This window comes from Pristiophorus japonicus, unplaced genomic scaffold (assembly GCF_044704955.1).
Source record: "Pristiophorus japonicus isolate sPriJap1 unplaced genomic scaffold, sPriJap1.hap1 HAP1_SCAFFOLD_42, whole genome shotgun sequence".
NCBI classification, from domain to species: Eukaryota; Metazoa; Chordata; class Chondrichthyes; family Pristiophoridae; genus Pristiophorus; species Pristiophorus japonicus.
In genome coordinates, this window is record NW_027254090.1 from 4491347 (window position 1) to 4507518 (window position 16172).

Sequence of the window (16172 nt, forward strand, 5' to 3'; positions counted from 1 at the left end):
GTGATGAGTCAGTTTGTGGGTGATGCGTCAGTTTGGGGTGATGAGTCAGTTTGGGGTGATGGGTCAGTTAGCGTGATGGGTTACTTTGGGTTGCTGATTACTTTGGGGTGAAGATTCAATTTGGGGTGATGGTTCAGTTTGGGGTGATGCGTCAGTTTGGTTTGATACGTCAGTTTTGGGCCATGACTCAGTTTGAGGTGATGAGTCAGTATGGGGGGAAGAATCAGTTTGGGGTGATGGGTCAGTTTGGGGTGATGAGTCAGTTTGGGATGATGAGTCAGTTTGGGGTGATGGGGCAGTTTGGGGTGAAGGGTCAGTTCAGGGTGATGGGCCAGTTTGGAGTGATGGGTCAGTTTGTGGGTGATGAGTCGGTTTGGTGAAATGGGTCAGTTTTTGGTATTGAGTCTGTTTGACGTGGTGCTTCAGTTTCGAATGAGGCGTCAGTTTGTGGTGATGAGTTACTTTGGGGTGATTATTCAGTTTGGGGTGATGCGTCAGTTTGCGGCGATGAGTCACTTTGTGGTGATTATTCAGTTTGGGATGATCGTTCAATTTGCGGTGATGAGTCAGTTTGGGGTGATTGGTCAATTTGGGGTAATGTGTCAGTTTGTGGGTGATGCGTCAGTTTGGGTTGATGGGTCAGTTTGGGGTGATGAGTCAGTTTGGGGTGATGGGTCAGTTAGGGTGATGGGTTACTTTGGGGTGCTGCTTACTTTGGGGTGAAGTTTCAATTTGGGGTGATGGTTCAGTTTGGGGTGATGCTTCAGTTTGGTTTGATACATCAGTTTGGGGCCATGAATCAGTTTGGGGTGATGGGTCAGTAAGGGGTGAAGAATCAGTTTGGGGTGATGGGTCAGTTTGGGGTGATGAGTCAGTTTTGTGTGATGGGTCAGTTTATGGTGATGGGTTACTTTGGGGTGCTGATTACTTTGGGGTGAAGATTCAATTTGGGGTGATCGTTCAGTTTGGGGTGATGCGTCAGTTTTGTGTGATGCGTCAGTTTGGGGAGATGAGTCAGTTTGGGGTGATGAGTCAGTTTGCGTTGATGGGTCAGTTTGGGGTCATGTGTCAATTTGGGTTGAATAGTCAGTTTGGAGTGGTGAGTCAGTTTTTGGTGATGGGTCAGTTTGGGTTAATGGGTCAGTTTGGGGTGATGAGTCAGTTTGGAGTGTTGAGTCAGTTTTTGGTGAAGAGTCACTTTGGGGTGATGGGTCAGTTTGTGGTGATGAGTCAATTTTGGGTGATGGGACAATTTGGGGTGATGGGTCAGTTTGGGGTGATGAGTCATTGGGGAGATGCGTCAGTTTGGGTTAATGAGTCAGTTTGGGGTGATGCGTCAGTTTGGGGCGATGAGTCAGTTTGTGGTGATGAGTCAGTTTGGAGTGATGGTTCAGTTTGGGGTGATGGGTCAGCTTGGGGTGATGGGTCAGCTTGGGGTGATGGGTCAGTTTGGGGTGATGGGTCAGTTTGTGGGTGATGAGTCGGTTTGGTGAAATGAGTCAATTTTTGGTCATGAGTCTGTTTGTGGTGGTGCGTCAGTTTGGGGTGATGAGTCCGTTTGGTGTGATGGGTCAGTTTGGGATGATGAGTCAGTTTGGAGTATGAGTCAGTTTGGGGTGATGAGTCAGTTTGGGGTGATGAGTCAGTTTGCGTTGATGGGTCAGTTTGGGGTGCTGTGTCAATTTGGGTTGAATAGTCAGTTTGGAGTGGTGAGTCAGTTTTTGGTGATGGGTCAGTTTGGGTTGATGAGTCAGTTTGGGGTGATGGTTTAGTTTGGGGTGATATGTCAGTTTTTGGTGATGGGTCAGTTTGGGGTGATGAGTCAGTTTGGGGTGATGGTTTAGTTTGGGGTGATATGTCAGTTTGGGTTGATGGGTCAGTTTGGGTTGGTGGGTCAATTTGGGGTGATGAATCAATTTGTGGGTGATGCGGCAATCTGGGGTGTTGGGTTACTTTGGGGTGATGAGTCAATTTGGGGTGATGGGTCAGTTTGGCGTGATGGGTCAGTTTGGAAAATGATTCAATTTGGTGTGATGGTTTAGTTTTGTGTAATAGATCAGTTTGCGTGATGGTTCAGTTTGTGGTGAAGTGTCAGTTTTGGATGATGGGACAATTTGCGGTGATGGGTCGGTTTGGGGTGATGAATCAGTTTGGGGTGATGGGTCAGTTTGGGGTGATGAGTCAGTTTGGATTGATTGGTCGGCTTGGGGTGATGGGTCAGTTTGTGGTGATGCGTCAGTTTGGAGTGATGAGTATGTTTTTGGTGATAAGTCAGTTTGGGGTGATGGATCAGTTTGGGGTGCTGGTTCAGTTTGCGGTGATGGGTCAGTTTGTGTGTGAGGAGTCGGTTGGGTGAAATGGGTCAAATTTTGGACATGAGTCTGTTGTGGTGGTGCGTCAGTTTGGGTGATGAGTCAGTTTGGGGTGATGATTCAGTTTGGAGAGATGAGTCAGTTTGTGGTGATTGTTCAGTTTGGGGTGATGGGTCAGTTTGGGGTGATGGATCAGTTTGGGATAATGAGTCAATTTGTTGTGATGGTTTAGATATGGGTAATGGGTCAGTTTGTGGTGATGGTTCACTTTGTGGTGATAGGTCAGTTTGGGCTGATGAGTCAGTTTGGTGTGATGAGTCAGGTTGGGTAATGAGTCAATTTGGTGTGATGGTTTAGTTTTGGGTAATGGGTCAGTTTGTGGTGATGGTTCAGTTTGTGGTGATGAGTCAGTTTGGGGTGATGTGTCATTTTGGGGTGATGAGTCAGTTTGTGGCTGATGCGGCAGTTTGGGGGAATGGGTCAGTTTGGGGTAATGGGTCAGTTTGGTGTGATGGGTCAGTTAAGGGTGAAGGGTTACTTTGGCGTGATGAGTCAGTTTGGGGTGATGGGTCAGTTTGGGGTGATGAGTCAGTTTGGGGGTGATGGTTTAGTTTGGGGTGATAGGTCAGTTTGGGTTGATGGGTCAGTTTGGGCTGGTGGGTCAATTTGGGATGGTGAATCAATTTGTGGGTGATGCGGCAATCTGGGGTGTTGGGTTACTTTGGGGTGATGAGTCAGTTTGGGGTGATGAGTCAGTTTGGGGTGATGAGTCAGTTTGGGGTGATGGGTCAGTTTGGGATAATGATTCAATTTGGTGTGATGGTTTAGTTTTGGGCAATGGATCAGTTAGTGTGATGGTTCAGTTTGGGGTGATGGGTCAGTTTAGGGTGATGGGCCAGTTTGGAGTGATGATTCAGTTTTGGGTGAAGCGTCAGTTTGGGGCAGTGTGTCAGTTTTTGACGATGAGTCATTTTGGGGTCATGGGTCAGTATGGGGTGATGAGTCAGTTTGTGGTGATGAGTCAATTATGGATGATTGGTCAGTTTGAGGTGAAGAGTCAGTTTGGGGTGAAGGGTCAGTTTGGGGAGATGGATCAGTTTGGGTTGATGGGACAGTTTGGGGTGAAGAGTCATTTTGGAGCGATGAGTCATTTTTTGGTGATGGATCAGTTTGGGGTGATGGGTCAGTCGGGTGTGATGAGTCAGTTTGGGGTGATGGGTCAATTTGCGGTGATGGGTCAGTTTGGGATAATGAGTCTGTTTGGAGTGATGGGTCAGTTTTTGTTCATGGGTCAAGTTGGGTTAATGGGTCAGTTTGTGGCGATGACTCAGTTTGGGGTGATGGGTCAGTTTGTGCAGGTGCATCAGTTTGGGGGATGAGTCTGTTTGGATTGATGTGTCAGTTTGGGGTGATGGGTCAGTTTGGGTTGATGGGTCAGTTAGTGTGATGGGTTACTTTGGAGTGCTGATTACTTTGGGGTGAAGATTCAATTTGGGGTGATGGTTCAGTTTGGGGTGATGCGTCAGTTTGATTTGATACGTCAGTTTGGGGCCATGAGTCAGTTTGGGGTGATGAGTCAGTTTGCGGTGATGGATCAGTTTGGGGTGATGGGTCAGTTTGGGGTGAAGAGTCAGTTTGGTGTGATTGTTCAGTTTGGGGTGATGAGTCAGTTTGGAGTGATGAATCAGTTTTTGGTAATGTGACAATTTGGGGTGATGGGTCATTTTAGGGTGATGAATCAGATTGGGGTGATGGGTCAGTTTGGGGTGGTGAGTCATTGGGGAGATGCGTCAGTTTGGGATGATGAGTCAGTTTGGGTAGTTTGGTCAGTTTGGGGTAATGAGTCAATTTGGTGTGATGGTTTAGTTTTGGGTAATGGGTCAGTTTGTGGTGATGGTTCATTTTGTGGTGATGGGTCAGTTTGGGCTGATGAGTCAGTTTGGTGTGATGGGTCACTTTGGGTAATGAGTCAATTTGGTGTGATGGTTTAGTTTTGGGTAATGGGTCAGTTTGTGGTGATGGTTCAGTTTGTGGTGATGAGTCAGTTTGGGGTGATGTGTCATTTTGGGGTGATGGGTCAGTTTGGGGTAATGGGTCAGTTTGGGGTGATGGGTCAGTTTAGGGTGAAGGGTTACTTTGGCGTGATGAGTCAGTTTGGGGTGATGGGTCAGTTTGGGGTGATGAGTCAGTTTGGGGTGATGGTTTAGTTTGGGGTGATAGGTCAGTTTGGGTTGATGGGTCAGTTTGGGTTGGTGGGTCAATTTGCGGTGATGAATCAATTTGTGGGTGATGCGGCAATCTGGGGTGTTGGGGTACTTTGGGGTGATGAGTCAATTTGGGGTGATGGGTCAGTTTGGCGTGATGGGTCAGTTTGGAAAATGATTCAATTTGGTGTGATGGTTTAGTTTTGGGTAATGGATCAGTTTGCGTGATGGTTCAGTTTGTGGTGAAGTGTCAGTTTTGGATGATGGGACAATTTGGGGTGATGGGTCGGTTTGGGGTGATGAATCAGTTTGGGGTGATGGGTCAGTTTGTGGTGATGCGTCAGTTTGGAGTGATGAGTATGTTTTTGGTGATAAGTCAGTTTGGGGTGATGGGTCAGTTTGGGGTGATGGTTCAGTTTGCGGTGATGGGTCAGTTTGTGGGTGATGAGTCTTTTTGGTGAAATGGGTCAAATTTTGGACATGAGTCTGTTGTGGTGGTGCGTCAGTTTGGGTGATGAGTCAGTTTGGGGTGATGATTCAGTTTGGAGAGATGAGTCAGTTTGTGGTGATTGTTCAGTTTGGGGTGATGGGTCAGTTTGGGGTGATGGATCAGTTTGGGGTGATGGGTCAGTTTGGCGTGATGGGTCAGTTTGGGATAATGAGTCAATTTGTTGTGATGGTTTAGTTATGGGTAATGGGTCAATTTGTGGTGATGGTTCACTCTGTGGTGATAGGTCAGTTTGGGCTGATGAGTCAGTTTGTTGTGATGAGTCAGGTTGGGTAATGAGTCAATTTGGTGTGATGGTTTAGTTTTAGGTAATTGGTCAGTTTGTGGTGATGGTTCAGTTTGTGGTGATGGGTCAGTTAAGGGTGAAGGGTTACTTTGGCGTGATGAGTCAGTTTGGGGTGATGGGTCAGTTTGGGGTGATGAGTCAGTTTGGGGTGATGGTTTAGTTTGGGGTGATAGGTCAGTTTGGGTTGATGGGTCAGTTTGGGTTGGTGGGTCAATTTGGGGTGGTGAATCATTTTGTGGGTCATGCGGCAATCTGGGGTGTTGGGTTACTTTGGGGTGATGAGTCAGTTTGGGGTGATGAGTCAGTTTGGGGTGATGAGTCAGTTTGGGGTGTTGGCTCAGTTTGGCGTGATGGTTCAGTTTGGGGTGATGGGTCAGTTTGGCGTGATGGGTCAGTTTGGGATAATGATTCAATTTGGTGTGATGGTTTAGTTTTGGGCAATGGATCATTTAGTGTGATGGTTCAGTTTGGGGTGATGGGTCAGTTTAGGGTGATGGGCCAGTTTGGGGTGATGATTCAGTTTTGGGTGAAGCGTCAGTTTGGGGCAGTGAATCAGTTTTTGACGATGAGTCATTGTGGGGTCATGGATCAGTATGGGGTGATGAGTCAGTTTGTGGTGATGAGTCAATTATGGATGATTGGTCAGTTTGAGGTGAAGAGTCAGTTTGGGGTGAAGGGTCAGTTTGGGGAGATGGATCAGTTTGGGTTGATGGGACAGTTTGGGGTGAAGAATCAGTTTGGAGTGATGAGTCATTTTTTGATGATGGATCAGTTTGGGGTGATGGGTCAGTCGGGTGTGATGAGTCAGTTTGGGGTGATGGGTCAATTTGGGGTGATGGGTCAGTTTGGGGTAATGAGTCAGTTTGGAGTGATGGGTCAATTTTTGTTCATGGGTCAGTTTGGGTTAATGGGTCAGTTTGGGGTGATGACTCAGTTTGGGGTGATGGGTCAGTTTGTGCAGGTGCATCAGTTTGGGGGATGAGTCTGTTTGGATTGATGGGTCAGTTTGGGGTGATGGGTCAGTTTGGGGTGATGGGTCAGTTAGTGTGATGGGTTACTTTGGAGTGCTGATTACTTTGGGGTGAAGATTCAATTTGGGGTGATGGTTCAGTTTGAGGTGATGCGTCAGTTTGATTTGATACGTCAGTTTGGGGCCATGTGTCAGTTTGGGGTGATGAGTCAGTTTGCGATGATGGATCAGTTTGGGGTGATGGGTCAGTTTGGGGTGAAGAGTCAGTTTGGAGTGATTGGTCAGTTTGGGGTGATGAGTCAGTTTGGAGTGATGAATCAGTTTTTGGTGATGTGACAATTTGGGGTGATGGGTCAGTTTAGGGTGATGAATCAGATTGGGGTGATGGGTCAGTTTGGGGTGATGAGTCATTGGGGAGATGCGTCAGTTTGGGATGATGAGTCAGTTTGGGAAGTTTGGTCAGTTTGGGTAGTTTGGTCAGTTTGGGGTGATGGGTCAATTTGGGGTGATGAGTATGTTTTTTATGATGAGTCAGTTAGGGGTGATGGTTCAGTATGGGGTGAAGAATCAGTTTGGAGTGATGGGTCAGTTTGGGGTGATGAGTCAGTTTGGGGTGATGGGTCAGTTTATGGTGATAGGTTACTTTGGGTTGCTGATTGCTTTGGAGTGAAGATTCAATTTGGGGTGATCGTTCAGTTTGGGGTGATGCGTCAGTTTTGTGTGATGCGTCAGTTTGGGGCGATGAGTCAGTTTGGGGTGATGAGTCAGTTTGCGGTGATGGGTCAGTTTGGGGTGATGGGTCAATTCGGGATGAATAGTCAGTTTGGAGTGATGAGTCAGTTTGGAGTGATGGGTCAGTATGGGATGAAGAATCAGTTTGGGGTGATGGGTCAGTTTGGGGTGATGGGACAGTTTGGGGTGAGGAGTCAGTTTGGAGTGATGAGTCAGTTTTTGGGGAAGAGTCAATTTGGCGTGATGGTTCAGTTTATCGTGAAGTGTCAGTTTTGGGTGATGGGACAATTTGGGGTGATGGGTCAGTTTGGGGTGATGATTCAGTTTGGGGTGATGGGTCAGTTTGGGGTGATGAGTCAGTTTGGATTGATTGGTCGGTTTGGGTTGATGGGTCAGTTTGGGGTGATGCTTCAGTTTGGAGTGATGAGTATGTTTTTGGTGATAAGTCAGTTTGGGGTGATGGTTCAGTTTGGGTGATGGGTCAATTTGGGGTGATGGGGCAGTTTGGGGTGATTGGTTAGTTCAGGGTGATTTGGCCAGTTTGGAGTGATGGGTCACTTTGTGGGTGATGAGTCGGTTTGGTGAAATTGGTCAGTTTTTGGTCATGAGTCTGTTTGGGATGGTGCTTCAGTTTCGGATGATGCGTCAGTTTGGGGCGATGAGTCACTTTGGGGTGATTATTCAGTTTGGGGTGTTGCATCAGTTTGCGGCGATGAGTCAGTTTGGGGTGATTATTCAGTTTGGGGTGATCGGTCAATTTGAGGTGCTGAGTCATTTTGTGGTGATTGGTCAATTTGGGGTGATGTGTCAGTTTATGGGTGATGCGTCAGTTTGGGGTGATGGGTCAGTTTGGGGTGATGAGTCAGTTTGGGGTGATGGGTCAGTTAGGGTGATGGGTTACTTTGGGGTGCTGATTACTTTGGGGTGAATATTCAATTTGGGGTGATGGTTCAGTTTGGGATGATGCGTCAGTTTGGTTTGATACGTCAGTTTGGGGCGATGAGTCAGTTTGGGGTGATGATTCATTATGGGGTGAAGAATCAGTTTGGGGTGATGGGTCAGTTTGGGGTGATGAATCAGTTTGGGGTGATGGGTCAGTTTATGGTGATGGGTTACTTTGAGGTGCTGATTACTTTGGGGTGAACATTCAATTTGGGGTGATCGTTCAGTTTGAGGTGATGCGTCAGTTTTGTGTGATGCGTCAGTTTGGTGCGATAAGTCAGTTTGGGGTGATGAGTCAGTTTGGGGTGATGGGTCAGTTTGCGGTGATCGGTCAGTTTGTGGGTGATGAGTCGCTTTGGAGAAATATGTCAGTTTTTGGTGATGAATCATTTTTGGGTGATCGGTCATTTTGAGGTGATGAGTCAGTTTGTGGGTGATGCGTCTATTTGGGGCGATGAGTCACTTTGGGGTGATTATTCAGTTTGGGGTGATGCGTCAGTTTGCGGCGATGAGTCAGTGTGAGGTGATTATTCAGTTTGGGGTGATCGGTCAATTTGAGGTGATGAGTTAGTTTGGGGTAATTGGTCAATTTGGGGTGATGAGTCAGTTTGTGGGTGATGCGTCAGTTTGTGGTGATGGGTCAGTTTGGGGTGATGATTCTGTTTGGGGTGATGCGTCAGTTTGATTTGATACGTCAGTTTGGGGCCATGAGTCAGTTTGGGGTGATGAGTCAGTTTGCGGTGATGGGCCAGTTTGGGGTGTTGGGTCAGTTTGGGGTGAAGAGTCAGTTTGGAGTGATGAGTCAGTTTTTGGTGATGGGTCAGTTTGGGGTGATGGGTCAGTCGGATGTGATGAGTCTGTTTGGGTTGATGGGTCAGTTTGGGGTGATTGGTCAGTTTGGGGTGAGGAGTCAGTTTGGAGTGATGAGTCAGTTTTTGCTGAAGAGAAACTTTGGGGTGATGGGTCAGTTTATGGTGATGAGTCAGTTTTCGGTGATGGGACAATTTGGGGTGATGGGTCAGTTAAGGGTGATGAATCAGTTTGGGGTGATGGGTCAGTTTGGGGTGATGAGTCAGTTTGGGTTGTTTGTTCAGTTTGGGGTGATGGGTCAATTTGGGGTGATGAGTCAGTTTGGAGTGATGAGTATGTTTTTGATGATGAGTCAGTTTGGGATGATGGGTCAGTATGTTGTGAAGAATCAATTTGGGTTGATGGGTCAGTTTGGGGTGATGAGTCAGTTTGGGGTGATGGGTCACTTTATGGTGATGGGTTACTTTGGTGTGCTGATTACTTTGGGGTGAAGATTCAATTTGGGGTGATCGTTCAGTTTGGGGTGATGCGTCAGTTTTGTGTGATGCGTCAGTTTGGGGCGATGAGTCAGTTTGGGGTGATGATTCAGTTTGCGGTGATGGGTCAGGTTGGGGTGATGTGTCAATTTGGGATGATTTGTCAGTTTGGAGTGATGAGTCAGTTTTTGGTGATGGGTCAGTTTGGGGTGATGGGTCATTCGGGTGTGATGAGTCTGTTTGTGTTGATGGGTGAGTTTGGGGTGATTGGTCAGTTTGGGGTGATGAGTCAATTTGGAGTGATGAGCAGTTTTTGTTGAAGAGACACTTTGGGGTGATGGGTCAGTTTATGGTGATGAGTCAGTTTTCGGTGATGGGACAATTTGGGGTGATGGGTCAGTTAAGGATGATGAATCAGTTTGGGGTGATGGGTCAGTTTGGGGTGATGAGTCAGTTTGGGTTGTTTGTTCAGTTTGGGGTGATGGGTCAATTTGGGGTGATTAGTCAGTTTGGAGTGATGAGTATGTTTTTGATGATGAGTCAGTTTGGGATGATGGGTCAGTATGTGGTGAAGAATCAATTTGGGGTGATGGGTCAGTTTGGGGTGATGATTCAGTTTGGGGTGATGGGTCAGTTTGTGGTGATGAGTCAATTTTGGGTGATGGGACAATTTGGGGTGATGTGTCAGTTTGGGGTGATGAATAAGTTTGGGGTAATGGGTCAATTTTCTGGTGATGAGTCATTGGGGAGATGCGTAAGTTTGGGGTGATGAGTCTGTTTGGGGTGATGCGTCAGTTTGGGGCGATGAGTCAGTTTGTGGTGATGAGTCAGTTTGGGGTGATGGTTCAGTTTGGGGTGATGGGTCAGCTTGGGGTGATGGGTCAGTTTGGGGTGATGGGTCAGTTTAGTGTGATGCGTCAGTTTGGGGCGATGAGTCAGTTTGGGGTGATGATTCAGTTTGCGGTGATGGGTCAGGTTTGGTTGATGTGTCAATTTGGGATGATTAGTCAGTTTGGAGTGATGAATCAGTTTTTGGTGATGGGTCAGTTTGGGTTAATGAGTCAGTTTGGGGTGATGAGTCAGTTGGAAGTGTTGAGTCAGTTTTTAGTGAAGAGTCACTTTGGGGTGATGGGTCAGTTTGTGTTGATGAGTAAGTTTTGGTATGGGACAATTTGGGGTGATGTGTCAGTTTGGGGTGATGAATCAGTTTGGGGTAATGGGTCAATTTTCTGGTGCTGAGTCATTGGGGAGATGCGTCAGTTTGGGGTGATGAGTCAGTTTGGGGTGATGCGTCAGTTTGGGGCGATGAGTCAGTTTGGGGTGATGCGTCAGTTTGGGGCGATGAGTCAGTTTGGGGTGATGGGTCAGTTAGGGTGATGGGTTACTTTGGGGTGCTGATTACTTTGGGGTGAATATTCAATTTGGGGTGATGGTTCAGTTTGGGATGATGCGTCAGTTTGGTTTGATACGTCAGTTTGGGGCCATGAGTCAGTTTGGGGTGATGATTCATTATGGGGTGAAGAATCAGTTTGGGGTGATGGGTCAGTTTGGGGTGATGAATCAGTTTGGGGTGATGGGTCAGTTTATGGTGATGGGTTACTTTGAGGTGCTGATTACTTTGGGGTGAACATTCAATTTGGGGTGATCGTTCAGTTTGAGGTGATGCGTCAGTTTTGTGTGATGCGTCAGTTTGGTGCGATAAGTCAGTTTGGGGTGATGAGTCAGTTTGGGGTGATGGGTCAGTTTGCGGTGATCGGTCAGTTTGTGGGTGATGAGTCGCTTTGGAGAAATATGTCAGTTTTTGGTGATGAATCATTTTTGGGTGATCGGTCATTTTGAGGTGATGAGTCAGTTTGTGGGTGATGCGTCTATTTGGGGCGATGAGTCACTTTGGGGTGATTATTCAGTTTGGGGTGATGCGTCAGTTTGCGGCGATGAGTCAGTGTGAGGTGATTATTCAGTTTGGGCTGATCGGTCAATTTGAGGTGATGAGTTAGTTTGGGGTAATTGGTCAATTTGGGGTGATGAGTCAGTTTGTGGGTGATGCGTCAGTTTGTGGTGATGGGTCAGTTTGGGGTGATGATTCTGTTTGGGGTGATGCGTCAGTTTGATTTGATACGTCAGTTTGGGGCCATGAGTCAGTTTGGGGTGATGAGTCAGTTTGCGGTGATGGGCCAGTTTGGGGTGTTGGGTCAGTTTGGGGTGAAGAGTCAGTTTGGAGTGATGAGTCAGTTTTTGGTGATGGGTCAGTTTGGGGTGATGGGTCAGTCGGGTGTGATGAGTCTGTTTGGGTTGATGGGTCAGTTTGGGGTGATTGGTCAGTTTGGGGTGATTGGTCAGTTTGGGGTGAGGAGTCAGTTTGGAGTGATGAGTCAGTTTTTGCTGAAGAGACACTTTGGGGTGATGGGTCAGTTTATGGTGATGAGTCAGTTTTCGGTGATGGGACAATTTGTTGTGATGGGTCAGTTAAGGGTGATGAATCAGTTTGGGGTGATGGGTCAGTTTGGGGTGATGAGTCAGTTTGGGTTGTTTGTTCAGTTTGGGGTGATGGGTCAATTTGGGGTGATGAGTATGTTTTTGATGATGAGTCAGTTTGGGATGATGGGTCAGAATGTTGTGAAGAATCAATTTGGGTTGATGGGTCAGTTTGGGGTGATGAGTCAGTTTGGGGTGATGGGTCACTTTATGGTGATGGGTTACTTTGGGGTGCTGATTACTTTGGGGTGAAGATTCAATTTGGGGTGATCATTCAGTTTGGGGTGATGCGTCAGTTTTGTGTGATGCGTCAGTTTGGGGCGATGAGTCAGTTTGGGGTGATGATTCAGTTTGCGGTGATGGGTCAGGTTGGGGTGATGTGTCAATTTGGGATGATTTGTCAGTTTGGAGTGATGAGTCAGTTTTTGGTGATGGGTCAGTTTGGGGTGATGGGTCATTCGGGTGTGATGAGTCTGTTTGTGTTGATGGGTGAGTTTGGGGTGATTGGTCAGTTTGGGGTGATGAGTCAATTTGGAGTGATGAGTCAGTTTTTGTTGAAGAGACACTTTGGGGTGATGGGTCAGTTTATGGTGATGAGTCAGTTTTCGGTGATGGGACAATTTGGGGTGATGGGTCAGTTAAGGGTGATGAATCAGTTTGGGGTGATGGGTCAGTTTGGGGTGATGAGTCAGTTTGGGTTGTTTGTTCAGTTTGGGGTGATGGGTCAATTTGGGGTGATGAGTCAGTTTGGAGTGATGAGTATGTTTTTGATGATGAGTCAGTTTGGGATGATGGGTCAGTATGTGGTGAAGAATCAATTTGGGGTGATGGGTCAGTTTGGGGTGATGAGTCAGTTTGGGGTGATGGGTCAGTTTGTGGTGATGAGTCAATTTTGGGTGATGGGACAATTTGGGGTGATGTGTCAGTTTGGGGTGATGAATAAGTTTGGGGTAATGGGTCAATTTTCTGGTGATGAGTCATTGGGGAGATGCGTCAGTTTGGGGTGATGAGTCTGTTTGGGGTGATGCGTCAGTTTGGGGCGATGAGTCAGTTTGTGGTGATGAGTCAGTTTGGGGTGATGGTTCAGTTTGGGGTGATGGGTCAGCTTGGGGTGATGGGTCAGTTTGGGGTGATGGGTCAGTTTAGTGTGATGCGTCAGTTTGGGGCGATGAGTCAGTTTGGGGTGATGATTCAGTTTGCGGTGATGGGTCAGGTTTGGTTGATGTGTCAATTTGGGATGATTAGTCAGTTTGGAGTGATGAATCAGTTTTTGGTGATGGGTCAGTTTGGGTTAATGAGTCAGTTTGGGGTGATGAGTCAGTTTGAAGTGTTGAGTCAGTTTTTAGTGAAGAGTCACTTTGGGTTGATGGGTCAGTTTGTGGTGATGAGTCAATTTTGGTATGGGACAATTTGGGGTGATGTGTCAGTTTGGGGTGATGAATCAGTTTGGGGTAATGGGTCAATTTTCTGGTGCTGAGTCATTGGGGAGATGCGTCAGTTTGGGGTGATGAGTCAGTTTGGGGTGATGCGTCAGTTTGGGGCGATGAGTCAGTTTGTGGTGATGAGTCAGTTTGGGGTGATGGTTCATTTTGGGTTGATGGGTCAGCTTGGGGTGATGGGTCAGTTTGGGGTGATGGGTCAGTTTAGGGTGATGGGCCAGTTTGGGGTGATGGGTCAGTTTGTGGGTGATGAGTCGGTTTGGTGAAATGGGTCATTTTTTGGTCATGAGTCTGTTTGTGGTGGTGCGTCAGTTTGGAGTATGAGTCAGTTTGGGGTGTTGGGTCAGTTTGGGATGATGATTCAGTTTCGAGAGATGAGTCAGTTTGTGGTGATGGTTCAGTTTGGGGTGATGGGTCAGTTTGGGGTGATGGACAGTTTGGGGTGATGGGTCAGTTTGGTGTGATGGGTCAGTTTGGGGTAATGATTCAATTTGGTGTGATGGTTTAGTTTTGGGTAATGGGTCAGTTTGTGGTGATGGTTCACTTTGTGCTGATGGGTCAGTTTGGGCTGATGAGTCAGTTTGGTGTGATGGGTTAGTTTGGGTATTGAGTCAATGTGGTGTGATGGTTTAGTTTTGGGTAATGGGTCAGTTTGTGGTGATGGTTCAGTTTGTGGTGATGAGTCAGTTTGGGGTGATGTGTCACTTTGGGGTGATGAGTCAATTTGTGGCTGATGCGGCAGTTTTGTGGTGATGGGTCAATTTGGGGTAATGGGTCAGTTTGGGGTGATGGGTCAGTTGAGGGTGAAGGGTTACTTTGGCGTGATGAGTCAGTTTGGGGTGATGGGTCAGTTTGAGGTGATGAGTCAGTTTGGGGTGATGGTTTAGTTTGGGTGATAGGTCAGTTTGGGTTGATGGGTCAGTTTGGGTTGGTGGGTCAATTTGGGGTGATGAATCAATTTGTGGGTGATGCGGCAATCTGGGGTGTTGGGTTACTTTGGGGTGATGAGTCAGTTTGGGGTGATGAGTCAGTTTGGGGTGATGAGTCAGTTTGGGGTGTTGGTTCAGTTTGGGGTGATGGTTCAGTTTGGGGTGATGGGTCAGTTTGGCGAGATGGGTCAGTTTGGGATAATGATTCAATTTGGTGTGATGGTTTAGTTTTGGGTAATGGATCAGTTTGTGTGATGGTTCAGTTTGGGGTGATGGGTCATTTTAGGTTGATGGGTCAGTTTAGGGTGATGGGTCAGTTTGAGGTGATGATTCAGTTTTGGGTGAAGCGTCAGTTTGTGGTAGTGAGTCAGTTTGTGGTGATGAGTCAGTTTGGGGTGATGGGTCAGATTGGGGTGATGGATCAGTTTAGGGTGATGGGCGAGTTTGGGGTGGAGTGACAGTTTGTGGGTGATGAGTCGGTTTGTTGAAATGGGTCAGTTTGGGGTCATGAGTCTGTTTGTGGTGATGAGACAGTTTGGGGTGATGTGTGGAAAGATGTGCTGAATCATCTTTAGAATGATGTCTAGAATGATGTGCAGAATGATGTGTGTAATGATGTGTAGAATGAATGATGTGTAGAATGATGTGTAGAATGTTGTGTAGAATGATGTTTAGAATTATGTGCAGAATGATGTGCAGCATGATGTGTCGAATGATTTGTAGAATGATGTGTACAATGATGTGTAGAATGATTTGTAGAATGAATGATGTGTAGAATGATGTGTAGAATGATGTGTAGAATGATGTGCAGAATGAATGATGTGTAAAATGATGTGTAGAATGAAGTGTAGAATAATGTGTAGAATGATGTGCAGAATAAATGATGTGTAGAATGATGTGTAGAGTGCTGTGTAGAATGATCTGTAGAATGATGTGTAGAATGAATGCTGTTTAGAATGATGTGCAGAATGATGTGTAGAATGATGTGTAGACTGATGTTAAGAATCAATGATGTGTGAGAATGATGTGTAGAGTGATGAGTAGAATGATGTGTGGAATGATATGTAGAATGATGTGTAGAATGATGTGTAGAATGATGTGCAGAATGATGTGCAGAATGATAGGCAGAATGATGTGTAGAATTATATGTAAATGATGTACAGAATGATGTGCAGAATGATATGTAGAATGATGGGTAGAATGATGTGGAGAATGACGGGCAGAAAAACGTGTAAAATGATGTGTAGATTGATGTGTATAATGATGTGTAGAATGATGTGTAGAATGATGTGTAGAATTATGTGTAGAATGATGTTTACAATGATATGTAGAATGATGTGTAGAATGATTGATGTGCAGAATGATGTGTAGAATGATGTGTAGAATGATGTGCAGAATGATGTGTAGAATGAAATGTAGACAGATGTGTAGAATGATGTGTAGAATGATGTGTAGAATGATGTTTCGAAAGATGTGTAGGCGGACGAGAAGAATGATGCGTCGAATGATGTGGAGAATGATGTGCAGAATGATGTTTAGAAAATGTGTAGAATGATGCGTAGAATGATGTGCAGAATGAATGATGTGTAGAATGATGTGTAGAATAAACGATGTGTAGAATGATGTGTAGAGGAGTGATGTGTAGAATGATGTGTAGAATGTTGTGTAGTATGAACGATGTGTGGAATGATGTGTAGAATGATGTGTAGAATGATGCGTAGAATGATGTGCAGAATGAATGATGTGTAGAATGATGTGTAGAATAAACGATGTGTAGAATGATGTGTAGAGGAGTGATGTGTAGAATGATGTATAGAATGATGTGTAGAATGAATGATCTGTCGAATGATGTGTAGATTGATGTGTAGAATGATGTATAGAATGATGTGTAGATTGAAGTGTAGAATGAAGTGTAGAATGATGTGTAGACTGATGCGTAGAATAATGATGTGCAGAATGATGTGTAGATGATTTGTAGAATGATGTGTAGATTCAATGATCTGTAGAATGATGTGTAGATTGATGTGTAGAATGATGTGTAGATTAATGTTTAGAATGATGTATAGAATGATGATATGCAGAATGATGT